At 35.6% G+C, this 16776-nt stretch overlaps 1 protein-coding gene across 1 annotated transcript in view; it reads left to right on the top strand.

Annotated features, from left to right (window-relative positions):
* DOK6 (docking protein 6) overlaps positions 1–16776 on the top strand; it is a 249295-nt gene that overhangs the window by 209939 nt on the left and 22580 nt on the right. The gene's annotated exons all lie outside the window — the stretch shown is intronic.

Here is a 16776-nt window from a genome sequence, read left to right as displayed (position 1 = left end):
TTCACAAATAATTTGTTGCTGAAAACTTGTTTCAGAGTCAGTTTACATGTGTTGAACCTTTTAATTTTAAAAATCCTATTCCCATGGTAATTGTTATAAATGCAGCATCAATTTAAATGATTGTTTGTTGACAGATTATGGCCATATTTTTTTTTAATCTGTTATTGTTATACTGTTCCAGGACATCTCATCAGAGTTGCAGGGCTTCTGTCTGTGAGATGAAAGCCCTGTCATCGCCAAACATTTGATGTCACAGTCATTTTATGATGGAAAAGATAACCTGTTCTGAGTTAGGAAATGGAAATGTGTTTCATTCAGTCTTGTCAACTGTCTCATTATTCCCCATTCATCAGAGCAGGTATTTAATTCTGAGGCATAGCTCAGCAGTTTTTTCATGCCTTTCATGCCTCTTATAAAAACACTTGCCTCTGACCAAACATGTGTGTTTTGGTTTAAATATCAATCTGTTTCTGGAGAGTCTTGTTTTTCTCCTGTCACCATATATCAACTAACACAGCTAATTTTAACAAATAAATATGGGGAAGGGCTGGGAACAGGGTCATGGACAGCAAATGCCAGACATTATCTGTACCAGTGTGTGATTCTTCACTCCTAATATATACTGGTTTTCATGCAGTAGTCATTTTGACTCTCCAGGATACCAATGAGATCTCTTCTCAATGCCTGTGGCTGCAAAATTCCTGTAACTTCTAAGCCATTGATCTTCTCTTCATCTAGTGTAAGAATGAGAAAAAGGAATTTTTCTTGAGCTTTTTATCATTTTGTACCTGATTTCCTGGCCAGAATTTCAAAGCAGAGAACTTCTCATCTTATGTTCATGGACTGGACCAGCACCAAGGTGTCATATAATTGAAGAAATGTAGAGAGCAGCTCAACATCCCTCTTAACATATTCTTATTACCTTAATTGTACATAAAATCTTGTATAGAACTTTAGGAATCAGTCATATGTTTTTCAATGGTGTTTCTCATGCAATAGAACACCAAAGAGGGGGACAATTTAAGCTCCTGTCTTCATAGTGTGACTCGTTTTTTGCTTATGTTTCAGTAAATAGGAATCTTGACAGGGACATGAATGACATGCTAATGCATAACTACTAACAAATGGGAGAAGGTACAGAGAAGTTGAATAGCATCATTGCTATGAATATAAGATTCTTACTAATTTTGTTTATTTAAATATTCAAAGCGATGCAAAATGTAAAAGAAAGCCTTCCTAACTAGACAAGAAAAGTAAGTTAATTTGTTGTTAAGGCATTGGTGTTCTGCTGTTGCAAGTCATCCTTGCTCATGAAAAAAACCAGCCAAATTCTACAGACCTTACAAGATGAAAACCTTTCTCTATAACTCACATCCACAAGCACTGTAGCATAAACAGAACACCCACTTCTGAGCTTTTCTTCAGTGGCTCACATAATTATGTAGAGCCTTTTTGATGGAAGTTCATATTTATCCTAATAGTTATGGATCTCAATGCATACAATATCTGCACACTTGTTTTGGCCTTAAAAATTATCTTTTATGAAAGACATTTCTTTTTCTTTTTTTTTTTTTTTACACCAGTGAGGTTAGGAAAAAAAAAAAGAAAAAAATTATCATTGCAGCTGTGGAAATGGTTAAATGGTTTAATAAGCCCTTCTTAGTACCATCAGAGAGCATGAAATTGTCTCAACATATAGCACTGCAGTATAGGTTGGGTCTATACGTTTAGACTGTCAGTAAAGCAATATTTAGCCTCAACAGTAGGGGAGTCATGATGCCCTTATCTCCCTGAAAACAGCCCCTAGTCAGTAGGAGCTCTAACGCCAAACTCTGTGAGTTGCTGCTTAAAGCTGTTTTTCATCCTGAAGTGATAGATAGAATCAGCTTTGAACCCTGTTTTTGCTGACCTCAGAGGAGTAAATTACCTTACACATTGAGGCAGCATGACTCACCGTCTGACTGTTTGCACAGCATTTGCCGGTTTCACCTACCTGAGGAAGAATCATTGAAATCTGGCAATTATTTTGGCAACTCTCATCTGACAACCAAGCCCTGGTCTTCAACAAAGATGCTGCAGTTCATGTACCTACTCTTTGAAATTTGTTGCTTCCTTAAGTGACCACTAAAGTCATCAACCGAGAGTTACTTTTCTGGAGATTTTTTTTTTCTGGGACAAAATTATTCAGAATTAGTTCATAGCATTTTGTCTGAAATGGAGATACTTACATGCATTTTGCTGACACATATATACTTAGAGGACTTTTTATTTTTCTAGATAGTTACAGTCAGCGGTGGGGAGGTTGTCTGGAGTCTTACTAACAGAAACTAAATAAAAAGCTCATAGGTATAAGTGTACCGGTCATTACAGATATTCCCAAACATCTTATAAAAAAATGTCATACAAAAATGTTAACGGGATTTTTTTAAACCTTGAAAACCTTTATTTATTATTTATTTATTATTATTTATTTATTATTTTAAAATATTACATAGATCAAAATTAAATATATTGTCATAGATAAGATTTGAGTTTCATATATTATTGCACATTACTTTTGGAGAAATTATTGTAACAGAAATGTTATTTCAATGTGAAATCTCTTCTAGACTATATAGCTGAAATACCTCTAGATGTGCTAAACCCTGCATGTGTTCATTATATGTCATGTAACTTATATATTCAGTTCCAAATGTCTTCAATCCAGGACTTTTTTCCTCACAGAAGTGTGCATTAGATCAAAAATATTCAGTCAAAATTAGACTTCAACAGAAAGCCATGCTACCTGTCAAATTATCACATATGTTTATTTTTGTAAAGCGTATGACCATGTATAGCATCTTGTAAATCTCCTTACACTGTCTGTGTGATACATTTGTCTTTTTTGAGCTGCCCAATGAACTTTATATTTCTGTTAAAATCTTTTCTTGATTCTTGTCTAACATTGTTTTATTTTCTCATAGATCATACAGGATTATTATTCCCCATTATTCAGATGTCTCTGATATACAAATAGTTGTTGACAATTAGGTCCAGTATTCCTGATCATGTGTCAGAACAAAATGAGTGCCAGATCCCAATCTGTTCTAGATTGGTCAGCATAGCTTTACCAAAGAGACCTCCAAGTGTTTTTGCTGAAGAGATATATATTTTTATGCCTACCCTACATAATATATCAAAAGTGTTTATTTCACCACAGTTATTATTCTGTACTTTTAAGATCTGATACCATAAATTCAGAGGTTCATAGTTACCATTTTAATGTGCTAGAAGTGGTTTTCATTTGAAGCTTGTTCTTGCCATTCTTAAAAAATTAAAATTAAAATTTCTTAAATTCTTAAAATTCTTTCTTAAAATTTCCTTTGCTTAGCAGATGTTTTGTTTTTTATCCCAAGCTATGACTTCATTTTTTTATGTAGGCATTACATCTATGTACAAAACAGTATCACTAGTGTGTGCTGTGCACTAAATCTAGTGTCTGGAAAGTGCAATAAATACATTTGCTGCCACATGATGACTGGAAGCTTCTTTCCTGAGGATAGGCACCTTGAGCTCAAAAACATAATGGAACTGTTTCTGACCTGGATGGTCACAATGGAAGAATTATGATTACCTCACTATTTCACCATTATACCAAAATGTAGTTGCCTTTGATAAGTTTTCCACAAAGTGGATAATCAATTCAGGTCTTTCATATTCGCTATGACCATCAGTACATTGCAAAGTGAAGTAAAAGGCAAGAAGAAAGTCTGCCTAGCAGTCCACATTGTGTGGTGTTAATGAGTGTTTTTTAAGTTGAAAGCCTTCATATCTTCAAGTTCTAATTCAATGAAAGATATTTGTGTCTGGGATTTTTTGCTTCCTCATTTGTAAAAGGAGAAAAATCTCTGCATGGATTTTGATGCACAGCTAAGACATATAATTTATTATAAGTAGTAGCAGTCCTGATTAAAATGTTGCCTTGTTTCCTTATTTCCTTATGCACCATCTTGATGCATGGAATAGGGCAACTGTGATTTGACAAAACATTAAGTCCAGTCTGAAAGTGCCATTGCTTAAAAAGAAATGCCATGGCTCTGTGATTCAGAATGCTGAGGTGAGACATACTCATTAAAATAGTTCACATTTGTTCAAAATATTTTGATAGATAGGTTTGTGAAGGAACACTTTATGCAAAGTTAGGTATCTTTTGAATATTACAGCAAATCGGGCATTGTCTGGCCTCCAGTTGCTGGCATAATGCCAAGTTCAAGGCTAGCATGAACACCCTGCTGTGTGTTTTCACCTGCTCCCTGTAAACAAGCCCATAATCTGAGGCCTGATCTAGATTCAGTCTGTGTGATCAACTGATGCATCTGAGCCTCAATGGCACCATGACCCAAATCTCCATTTTGAATTTTTCTCCTTGCTGTGGCAGCTGTGGGGCTCGGGTCAGTGTTCAACAACGAGACCTCCAGCAGGGATGCAAGAGCCGACACACAAGTTTTGGAATAAAAATGTAATTGGATCCTGGCTCTGAACCAATCTAACACTGAAATTGGCCTAAATCAGTCAGTCTGCCTTCCAGATGCAGATTACTGCTTCCTCAGTATTGCAGGGGGTATGCTTCCTTGGGGCTCTGGAAGCTTTAAGTCCTTAAATAGAAGTCAGCACTGATACTGATATGATTATAGCAGTTCATGGAAGCTGAAGGTGTGACTCCTGGGAAAGCAGATAAGTGCCCTGAATTCGCACCAGCTATGAGAATAGCGTTGGTACAGGAATACTTTAAATATTGCTACAAAGCTGTCAGTCCTTCTCGAGACTGTGTGTCTCAGCAAAGGCTTCATAAAACAACGTGGGTAGTTCCAGATACCCATATCTATGGGGTGTTTTTTACAGATCATGTCCATGAAAATCTGAGCATTTTAAAAATTTTGTGAGTTTTTTTTTTTTTTTTTTAATTAGGGGTTTCTGTGATAACCTTTCCTTCTCAGTTGTCAAAGCTTATGTTGTGAATAAGGATCACGGAACTGGTGCAGACATAAAACACTTTCCTGTATTATGGAAGAGAGTGGTATATATGGTCTCACAGAAATTCTTTGGAATAGCTTTTTTATCTCTGAAATTAGTCCTTTTCCTCACTGAGGAACAGGAAAAATATTATCCATAACCACTGCTGTATTTTTTTTGTACATGACTGAGATAAAGGGTGTTTTTCATTAAACATTACTAATGTCTGATTCTGAAATCAAGCAAATAATTATTATTTAATTTCTTATCATAATTCCTCAGAAAATGGTTAATATTAATTGTTTTTCTGTTTCATTTTTACTACTAACACTTCTTTTACTAATGTGAAATCTGTTTCAGCACTTTACTTGAAAATCTCTTTCCTTTCAAGACAGAAATAGACAGAAAAAACCAGATACCTTAGTGGGGGAGGGTGGGAAAGAAAGGATGTTATCTGAGATTCTTACCAGGAAAGGTCACTTCTCAAAAAGTGAATAATCAGTATTGTAGTGTGTCCCCCCCACTAAAGCTGTGTGCCAGGATTTAAGCTTGTTTTAAATAACTGCTGCATTTTCATGGCTGGAGAGTTTCAGTTTGGTCTTGAGCTTGATCATCTTAGGAGAAAGAGAAAATGATTAAACTCTTCCTTCTTCTGCTTATCAATCACTTAAAAACAGTACATTGTACCTAGAGCTTATCTTATAGGTACTAATAATGAGCAACTTTACTTTTTGATCACACTGTAGCAGGGCTGTATAATCTCTTATTTATTTGACCTAGAGGAGGAGATGTGTTTAATATCATAGACTCTTGCAATACTATGGAAAATAAAGAGGGAAGAAGATGAGGTTCTGTTTCATGGTAGCTCAAAAAAAAATGAAGCATCATGTTCTCTGCCCTGGAATGTTAATAAAAGCACTGTAGTGACAATAATATAGCCTTTTCCAGGATGGAAGGAACAGAAACGTATGTTCTGCCTTCTGGCGAGAACAATGGTGAGGCATTTTATCTGTCAAATCTATCTGAATGTGCAATGCTTCTAGAAACATGGTATTTGTCTGCTGAAATATGTGAAATTTAATCTAACAGCCCTACAAACCAAAAATGACAAAACCAGAAAACATATTCCAGAATGTGTGTATATGTGTAGATTTTTAAAAAAGAGAACTTCAGAGATGTTCATATTACATCCATTATCTAAATATTAAGTAGTTTTTTGATGTGTGTATATAATATAGGTGTCCAAAGAAGAAATTGGCTTTTTTAAGACACTATTAAATGAATCAATTTTGATGGAAGGTTTTACATATTAAGAAATACTATGGAATCTATTCCAGTAAATTAGAATTTTACATAAAAATTTTCTGAATTGTTTGGGAGACCTTACCTTATTGCCTTATAAGATAGTGGCCCCAGGTAATATCATCTTTTCAAATATTTTGAGAAGTACAATTACTGAAATCCAATTTAACACACTGTTAAAATTTGAAGATTATATTGCTTTTCTAAAATGTTTTATTTTAGAGAAAAAAACCTAGACAAATATTTTTTATTAATGTAATTTGATTTGTTGAGTCAAATTTCATTTATTAATTTTAAAAATAAAATTGATTTAATAAATTATAGGAAAGTTTACTCAAAACTGCTTTTTAACTTGGACTTTGTGTAATATATATCTGCTCATAGCCTTATTTTCTCATAGTGCATAAAATAATTCAATTCTGCATCTGTTTTTGACTAGACTTATGTTATATCACGTCATTTTCTTGTTTGCTGAAATAAGAGAGTACACATATGAGTGGCGCCTTATAATTTTGCTTTGATTTCATTCACATTTTTTATCTTGCATTTCTTCTAGCAAAAACAATCAAAACTCATTTTGGCCCTCTGTACAGATGGATATACTTAATCTTTTGTTAGTATATTTTCCGGTGTTAACCACTTTGTTATTTTCAGGATTGCATTTAACATGCCAAGGAGATTAAGCACTATTATCAGACAAGAGCAACTAACTGTGTCTGTGAACAAATTGCCTTATCTGTAATCATTCTTAAAGGATTAGATCACATGCATAGATTTTAGTGAACATCTGGATCATTAATCAGCTCTGGTTTAAATACTTTCATTATTTTACTTTCCACTTGAAATTTCCAAACAAAAAGGAGAAAAAGTCATACTGACCTCCAACATATGTCCTCACTATCAATTGAGATATGTGGTCCACCAATCTATTCTGTAATTTCCTGGTAGTATAAATATAATACATTGTAGAATTATAATTCTGTTCACTATGTTAGCAAATGCCATTGCTGTGTACAGGAATATTCAGGCAAAGACGCTGGCATGAAAGAGACAAACCTTAGAACTGTCACACCACATTCAACCTTTTTAAAGAGGTTTAAAAAGTACTCAGGTAAAAGGGTGCATGAATGTGGGAATAGTCATGCTCATTTATGTGCAAATGTTATCTTAACATTTAGCCTTTTCTTCATGTTAACCTTTTTTTTTGTTGTTCACAATAAATAGCCATGAAAGAAACAGATCATTATTTTACTTTATTCACATTTCTGTCATTCTAAATATAAGCTTACAATGAGATGGTAAAATATATTCCTAAATGACATAAGGTCATAACTTGTCATTAACATCTCTGTGGTTTCAGACAAAAATGTAGAGAGATGATGATGAGAACATCCGTCTTTATCAGTAAGTCTTGCTATAATGCTGAATTGGCTGAAACAAGTGGCTCATAGATTTTATCTAAAGGACAGAGACCTTCTCCACTCACCATTATACCAGTAGATACGAGTTATTTCTAGAAAAAGGAACATTTTAGCTGAAATTAGTTGAACACCTTCAGATGGCATTCTAGTTTCACTGTCCCATGCACAGTATGAAGCTATGGACTACAATTAAAGGTCTCTAAGAGCTGTATTTACTGTCACTATTGCCATTGAGTTGCAAAGAAATATGTGTCACTGCAAGAAAATGTTTCTTTCCTTCAGGACATTTCAGATTTTGTGTGAATGGAAAAAGGCCAATATTGGGTCAGACCTGAAATTTGCTTACTTTGGGTGGAAATCTGTGATTTTTGATGGGAATAAGAAGGAATAACTTCTGTCAGAGGCTGTAGAAGTGAAATGAACATGCAGGATGAGTATAACTTCTTAGTCTATGGTTTATCATATTACTTTTGCTAGTAATGAGGTAGACTATTCGTTTTCATATTTAAGGGGGTTATTTTTTTCTCAGAGATTTTATTTTCCTTCTCACCAGCTCGGCTGGTCTCAGTCGTCTACTAGAGCTTTTCATTAAAGATGACTTTATTTAACAAGTGTTAGCTGTTTCCTTTGCTCTCAACTGCTCATGAGTAAGGCAGGGTTCTAAATAGTGTCAAATATCTTAGTCACCAGAACAATGTATGAGACAGCTTCTAAAGCCTAACTTGGTAAAACTAGTTGGCTTGTAGAGAAAATGTCATTCTATGGTCAGAAAGAACAACAGTTACAAGACTACTTAGGTGCATCCATAGACACAGTTAAAGAAAAAGGTAGGTGACATAAATACTCTTCCAGACATATATTACTGCCACTAGCCACCAAGTTTTTAAATGAAAACAGGATTGGCTAAGCCAGGGGGAAGATATCAGATTTTTGTGTGTGTAAGTGTACATAAATACATTTACAAACCACAAATTAGCTCTATTACATAGCAGTAGAAATACTGCAGTGCAGAAACTTCTGCGACTTCTAATTTGATTCCAAATTAATCATTATTAATCAGACTAATTCATGAACTTGATTGGATTGGTCTGTCCAGGATGCGGAAAAAAAAAAAACGTACTGATAACTGCATACAAATAATTTTTCTGTCTGCCCCTTCCCAGACAAGAGGAAACTTCAAATGAATGCTTGAGCACAAGGATACTGTATAAGAGGAGTTAGGTTGTTCAAGCTAAAATGTTGTGGCAGAGGAGCAGAGTTTTTAGTGTTTGCTGGTCTAACAAACTTCCATCCAGACAGTTCAGTTAATTGAAACAAGAGTATCTGTTGAGATGGGCTGCGTCTCGTGTCTATATGCGTTTTTAGTATTCACAAGAACTTTCTAATGTGCATCTGTATACTCTTCTTCCTTGACACTGTGATGGTCTAAAGTGCAGCACAAATTCCTTTTTCCTGAAGAAATTATTTACTGTGCATTTTTACATGAAAATAAGCATTTCTTAGAGCAAGCTTATCATAGTTCTGCATGTAGTCCTGACAGTGGCAGAACTGCTATTTCCTTAGCAAAATTAAACCTACAGCACTGAGTTCCTTTTCCATAATTTTAGCATAACAGCAGGGTGGAGACATTAATTTGATAGTGAAACCTTCAGAAGCTTAAAAATTTCTTTCTTCTACAGTTTCTAAGTCTATTTCCAAATGTATGTTTTCATTTAAATTCAGAAAAACAGATCACAAACATGATCATTTTAATTTCTTAGCATAATATTCTTTCTTTTAGTTGTTGTGAAGTTCTCACATGAGTTGTTAAATGGAGGCTTTGCTTTATTCCCACACTGTTAGGAGACAGTGTCATTTGTTGCATTTTGTTTGTACGTGTAGCCATGCGGTGCTCCAGCTCCAGAGTTATTCTAAGGCAAAGTATGTATGGGGGAAAACATTCATTACTTTCCATTTCCACAACTCATTCTAATTGTTCTTCTTGCTTGTCTAATGGTAGAGTAAAAAATAAATATTGTTATGCTGTCAGTCTGTACTTTTATGCAACATTTGATATCGTATGGCCAAATTGCTACTCATTATTAATACTAGAAAATGGTGGGTTTAAATGTCCTCCTTATCAAATACACTTTAAGACTTTTTAACATCTTTCTGGGAGTATGCATGACGGAGGAATCTACATATGCCTGGATGAGAGAGTGTGTCTGAGAAACATAAACACATTTAAAATTGGAATTCTCTGTCATGTGAAAAAAAAAAAAAAAAAAAAAAAGCACTTTCTAGATCTTTTTTCCCCTTTTTTTTTAACTGATTTAAGTAAATATGGTGTGGCTTCAGACCCATGCAATTAAGATTTTCTATTCAGTACAGTACATAATGGGAGGATCTGAAGGTATCCTTGACATAAGCAGAAGTTGGAGCACAGCATCTGTTGTCTTTAAAAACAATCCTACAGCAAGAAACTACTCTCATGCAATTTCTGTTTGTGTGAGTTAGGTTTGGTAAATGTAATTCCACCCAGACTGGTGATTTAGAATGGGAGAACACAGAAATAAAGGATGCCCACACCCTTTGTCTTCTTGTTGAGGCAGTGACCAGCATCTTGGGAATTACCACAGGAGTAATAGCAAATATTCTTTCTGCATGGTTGCAAGTCTTGGAGCATGCTCACTGTTAGGAAAATGGCAGCTTGAATTGTTGCACTGTCTCTTTCCCAAACCAGCAGAGCCAGGAAAGAGCAAAAGCTTCCCTGTTTTGTTACTTTTCTGTGTCAAGGGAATCTTCATTAAGCTGGATCCCTGGGCAGCTGCCAGCTGCACCAATGTAGCAATGGCATAGATTTAGCACACAGATGTATAATTTTTTCAGATTGTACTTTTTTACCCTGGTGAAATTCCCAGAGTTATCTCAAATATACCATTCTCCCTAGCCTATTCCTGATGGAAGGCTAGTAAGGAGTCCAGATGATGCTGTTGTTATAAACACAAACTTCTGCACCGACACTAGTAGTCTAAGCATGTAGTAGCTGAGTGAATGAAAGGTGTTCCTTTGCATTCACTGGGTTGTGTGAAATACAGGAGGCTGCTCACCTCAATTTATGAAGTGAAGATTCCCACAAAATACACCAATGTGAGATATATTTGCAATAGTTGTTGTATATGCTGGAAGTCTAAGCTAATAAATGAACATTTTGAAAAGAGTTTAAAGATATAGCTCAATTTATTTTTAAAAGCCTTCCTGCATTTAAAGAGAGATGCCCTTCAATAGTAGATTTATTCTGCGTTCTTTACTAACATATTTTTGAGCTTTTCCGCACTCATAGGGAGAATATTGAGGAAAAAAATAAGGTAATTTCTATATAATAGCTGTTTGATAGTATGTATACCTCTCTTGGGAAGATATTTTCTAATTTCTTGAGTGCATATGACCTGTATGTTATATCTAGAAAGGAATCCAAAGTCCAGAGGCTGCCAAGACCTGCCTATATGATTGATCAGTCAAAGCAAATCACCTTGTCAATCTCTTATCCACTGAACTTCTTGTAGGTTGTCTGTGCATTTATTTGGTAGCAAAATAGAAACCAGCTGGGGTTTGGCCTTTTTTGTTTGTTTGTTTATTTTAGAATGGCTATAAATATCTTTGCTCAATCTCAAAGCAGTGTTTACACTTTTCCTGCAAGCTAAGCTTCTAAAGAAGTATGTCTTCAAGTATTTCCAAAGTGAAAACATTCTCCACTTCTGAATGTGGTCAAGTACATTTAACAATGACAAAAAATGTCAGTACATCTTCCCCCTTTTGAGCAGTGATTCACCAAGTTTCACAGTCATTTTAGGAGAAATCTTTTGCAAGACTGAGGAAATTAGCCAGAACAAATAACCCAGATATAAAAGAAAAAAAAATCATATCTAGCTGTTTCAGACAGAAGGATGACTCTTCACCCTCTGATAAGCAAAGGATAATTTCTTTTGCATTTAACCTTCCCCAAAACTGTTGGGGAAACAGGAACTGTTTTCCCCAACAGTTTGCTTTCCTTGACTCTGTAAGCCACAGCACTAAGTATGTGGGATAGACAGAGATGAAATCCTGTGCTTGTCTAAATGTGTCATCAAATTTAAACTTTCATTAGAATACAGATATATAATTTTTTTTCTCCTACGTTACATATTTCTAAAACCATAAATTGGATGTGATCGCAGGATTCCCAGCAAGAAAGATTGGGCAGGAGAGGGGAGATAGCCTTGTTGGCAGCTTGTTTTGAGACTCAAATAACAGGTCACGTTCCTCTTTTTGCTTCTTTCTGTCAGTACTATGGTTGTATCCATCCAGAATTTATCTTGCAGCTACTTCATATAGCTGTCTGTGCTTCAGCCCTTAGAAATTGTGTATCAGCCCCTGAGTGGATTAATGCAAAGAGAAGTCTTTGATTAATTCTCTGTCACCTTCCACTCTTTTCCAGGACTCAAACAGAACTAATAGGCTCCACAAAACATCATTCAAAATCTACAGCTGAAAGGAGAAAACACAGCATGGCTTTAAAATGCACTTACGGCTTTTCTGCACATAAAGAAGATAACCATAAGATATAAAGAATAACAGTAAGCAACTGAGCAGGTGCTGAGCCACATGTTGTAAAGGAGTACTGTGGCAGTTTCCCATCCAACAAATCTTCTTGTGACTGAATTTCTACCCTAATGTATAAGGTTAAAATATCTTCGTGTGGCCAATAATTAAATTTTGTTTTCAGAGCTTCTGCAGTCACTTACATTTGTATTCAAAGTGTATTTTTTCAGAAGGAAAGAAGTAACTTTTATGGATTGTGCATTAGATCTGTAGTTAGAAATGAGACTTCAGGACTAGATTTCATGAGCTCATTTCTTCTCACCGCTTATATGGATTATGAGATTTTATTTTTTTTCCCTTGGTCTTTGTCAATGAGAACCAAGTAACCAAGTTACTTCCTCAATCCACAAGAACCACTTACTCTTTCTTCTTCCTTACTTTTTCTTCTGAACACAGAATCAGTATAGTTATTCCTTTTGCAACAGGGTAGAATGCTTCAAACTGCAGGACTGTTATTCCTACAAAATTCCGGCAACCTCTTCAGTGTTGCAAAAGATTTTCACCTAATACAGTTCTGCAGCTGAACGAATCACAGCTCAAAGCCAGGTGGCATATGTCTTGTGACTATGCATTCTCATAAATACAGTACAGCAGAAGCCTAAATGGAAGCACGTCTCTTTGAAACCATCTGTTCTTACAGATATCTGCAACAATAAAGAAAATAAAGGCTTTAAATGCTGCTATGCTGTTTTAAACCTTAGAGGCATTTCCTATTGGTCTTCCTTTTTATTCTGAGATGCTCTCAATTTGTTTCACTTGGAAATAGCTTAGCTGCCATGTTTGTTGCTGTTCTGTTTATGAGCTTTGGAGAATCAGACTATAGCTGGCTTATATATATATATAAATATTTATAAAACAGAACATTTACCATGGTGGAAAGTGCCAGGTTGCCCTCTGGTGAAGGTAGCTTGTCTTTGTACATTTTTTAGTAGCTTACAGGGTAAAGCCTTTCCCCTTATTTCTTCTTTCTTTATTTGAGGGAAGTTGTGTGTGATCTGTTGAAAGACAATACTGCGGCAGCTCCCACAAAGTTGATACTCCTTAACTGCTACTTATTTATTTAATTTCATCACATCACTCATATGATGTCTCGATTGTAAAAATGCTCAGTTGGAACAATATTCCACAGTTTCTTACTTGGGTTGAAGTTGTTGTCTTGTTGAAGATACAATCTTTTTATTCTGTTGCAGCCAGTGAATGCTAAAAAAAGGAACACTATGGCAGTTTCACACCCAACAAATCTTCTTGTGACTGAAATCTAATATTTAATAAGGTTAAAATAACTTTTTGTGTTTCATATTTTAACTCTGTTTTCAGAATTTCTGTAGTCCTTTACATTTCTATTGGAATATAGAGATTCTCCTAAAGTGAAAGAGATGTGAAAAATTCTCCGAAATTCAAGATAGAAACCAATATATGAAACTGAAATGCAGTGATATAAGTTGTCCCATTCCCCAAATGGGAAACTAACAAAGAGAAAAAGTGACAAAGAGAGAAAGAGCAAACAGAGCTACGATTTCTAATTTAGAAGGTCAATATTAATCCATTGGTTTACCTGAAATAGTTAAACTTACGATCCATGTATTTGGCAAGAAATTCTGCTTAGGCATCAAAATGGGCAGGAAGGAAAGGCACCACAGGCATCATCCCTAATTATCCAACTGGCAGGTTTTTTTCTGCATATAACTACCTAACAGCATGAATTTGCAGGACACACATTCAGTCTCTCTTTCCATCGTGTCTCGTTGTCAGCAGGGTGATAGAGAAGGGGAAGGTTGCTCTTGGCCAGCCTGGAAAAGGTGTCAGCTTCTGAACCATGAAACATAATTGCCCTTTTTACTCAGGGCCGGAGGCACGGGATGGAAGAGAGAACTTTCTGCCCGAGTGTCTTCTCCTGGCGAAGGGAGAAATGAAATGTCACACCAATTATCTGGGCAGTGGACAGTGTAAGGAAAACTGGCTGCAGCTCTGTGAAGCTGCAGCCAGAGCCCCAATTACTGAATGAGGCTGAGGAGGTGGGTTTTTTTTTGCTGCTGGCCCTGTGCTCGGCTGTCACGCTGCACACAGCAGACCCCAGCGCACACAGGGTCACGAGGTGTGGCTGCAGCAGGATGAGGCTCTCAGCCTTCCGTGGGGATGGACCAAGGCATTCGGCCCTAAATCAGCCTTTGCTTTCATACCACAAGGTCATTTTGGTGGCATTCAGGACCATTCCCCCTGAAGGAAGTGAAATTGCCTGTCTGCAGCTGATATCTGGACAGTGATGGAGCTTGGAGTGATGCCTGGGTGCACAAAAAGCTGTGCTCTGCTTCAGTGTTGTTTTGGTGGTGGGAGGAAAAAATGTAATTCAGCACATCAAGAATTTTTAAATAAGAAAGGGATTTTGACTATTTCTCAGCACAACTCAGTCTGGCAAAAAGTACAGCTGAATGTGAAATATAATAGACTATTGTTTTATCAGGAAATTAAATCTTTTGGGGGAAAAAAATTCCAGTTTTTAGGTCGGACCAGGTCATTCTCATCCAGATGCTTTGTATCCAAATTATACACTTTTCTGGTGCATGAAAAAAAATTGCATTGTGATACAGTCAATTAATATTCAGAATTTTCAGCAGGTGTGCTAACTTCTCATATGACAGTGGGACGTTCTGCTAAGTGCTGTGACATGACAGCAGCTGTGATAAATGGAGCCGAGATATTAAAATCTTTTAAGCAGCAATGGTATTCCAGCTGATAAAGCACAGTTTTAAAAAATGGATTTTTTTAGAGTTTCTAAGACAGGTAAACAGCCAAAGGAGTTCAGCAAGACACATTACAGGTGATAAAATGGTTAACGGTGTGTCACAGCTTACTATACTTCAATATATTTCTCTGCATTTCCCTCAATAATATTTAGTATATGCTCTATAAAGCATTCTTTTTTATCAAGTCTCCTTTTAAATGTATGGGCTTTTGAGGAACACATAGTAGAGAAAGAGGGGTTTTTTACCTGAGACAGTCTAGGTCTATGAAATAAATCCAGCAAAGAAATAAATCCTACCTTCTATGGTAAAAAATAATGAAATGGTAAACTTCAAAAACATTCAAAATCTACTACAATATTTTTAAGATTTGTGACATTAAATGTTACATTTTCTGCAAATGACTCTTTAATGGTTAGTGAAAAACATTTATGCCAGATATTGCTAATGAACTTACAAAACATGATATGGAAATATGGAAATAGGGGTTGTGTGAATCCTTAGAGACATTATATCTGATCTTCTTATCAAAAAGTTTTCCACCATCTATTGCTTGACAATATTTAAATTGTTAAATTCAAATAATATTTTAATGAAATATTCATATTTCTCAAAATTTTAAAATGTCAACTACATCTCTTTTTTATCATTTATCAAATTCTAATTATTTTTAAAATGATTCTCACCTGCAAATAATATTGGGGGGGTTGGTTGGGTTGTTTTGTTATTTGCTGTTTTGTTTTTTCTGAAAAAACAGCCTAATTTAATATATAATATTAAATGTTGTATATAGTGACAAAAATAAATTAAACAGCAGACTTTAGAGAGACACAGGAAAGAAAAAATTCAAATAAATACTTTATATCAACCATCAGGATTTGACAAAAATCATCACAAAGTCCACCTATCTTTGGAAATGCACATTTTACTATAATTTAATTTACAGACAGGTCCTACTGTAATAACTGTGCTTTCTAGTTGATTTTAGTTAGGCAGGAGTTAGAGCCATTACAAGATGATGCTAATGGGAGGAAAATAAAGCAGGCTCTGTTTGAAGAAGTGCTCGCTTTTGTCACTAAAAAGGACTGTACTCCATCCATGTGCTTTTACCTTTGTGCATCAAGGAGTAAAGCAGGTAGTACAGTGATTGCTGTTATTACAGAATAATGAAAAGAGTGTTTTACCCTCTGCATGACATTCCAGGCAGAAAGATTAGAAAGCTGGAATCCTCCCAGCCCTATTCCTACTACATCACAGGTGGATTGAGAAAGGGACAGATCATCTTAGTGATTTGATATTGATCATAATTTGAAAATATTCTCACTGATTTCATAGCTTCTAGTTGGTAAGTTAAAGATAAGTGCATATTAGGCTCTTGTTAGGCAAAAGTAGGGCATCAAAAGAAGTGGAAAGGATTTTGTGTGAAGTGACAGAAGTGACTACAGTCGATATAAAGTCTTTGATCAAAAGGTGATACTCAGTAAATCAAAAACCGCGTTCTACTTTGAGGAAAGGAGGAAAAGCTTTCTGTCAGATGGTGCCACTGTTCTTAAACTTAGCAAAGAAGGCTATTTGCCTGCTTTACTCAGTTCAAAGTTAAAATACTAACAGAATGCTTCTTTTTCCTCCAATCCACTTCTTGCAAAGGTGCTGTCGCATAAAACAGCATGTCCTGTTGATGTTTTCCTCCTGTTTTCTTT

This window comes from Parus major, chromosome 2 (genome assembly GCF_001522545.3).
Source record: "Parus major isolate Abel chromosome 2, Parus_major1.1, whole genome shotgun sequence".
In the NCBI taxonomy this organism is placed as follows: domain Eukaryota; kingdom Metazoa; phylum Chordata; class Aves; order Passeriformes; family Paridae; genus Parus; species Parus major.
This window is presented reverse-complemented; position numbering and strand designations above follow the sequence as displayed.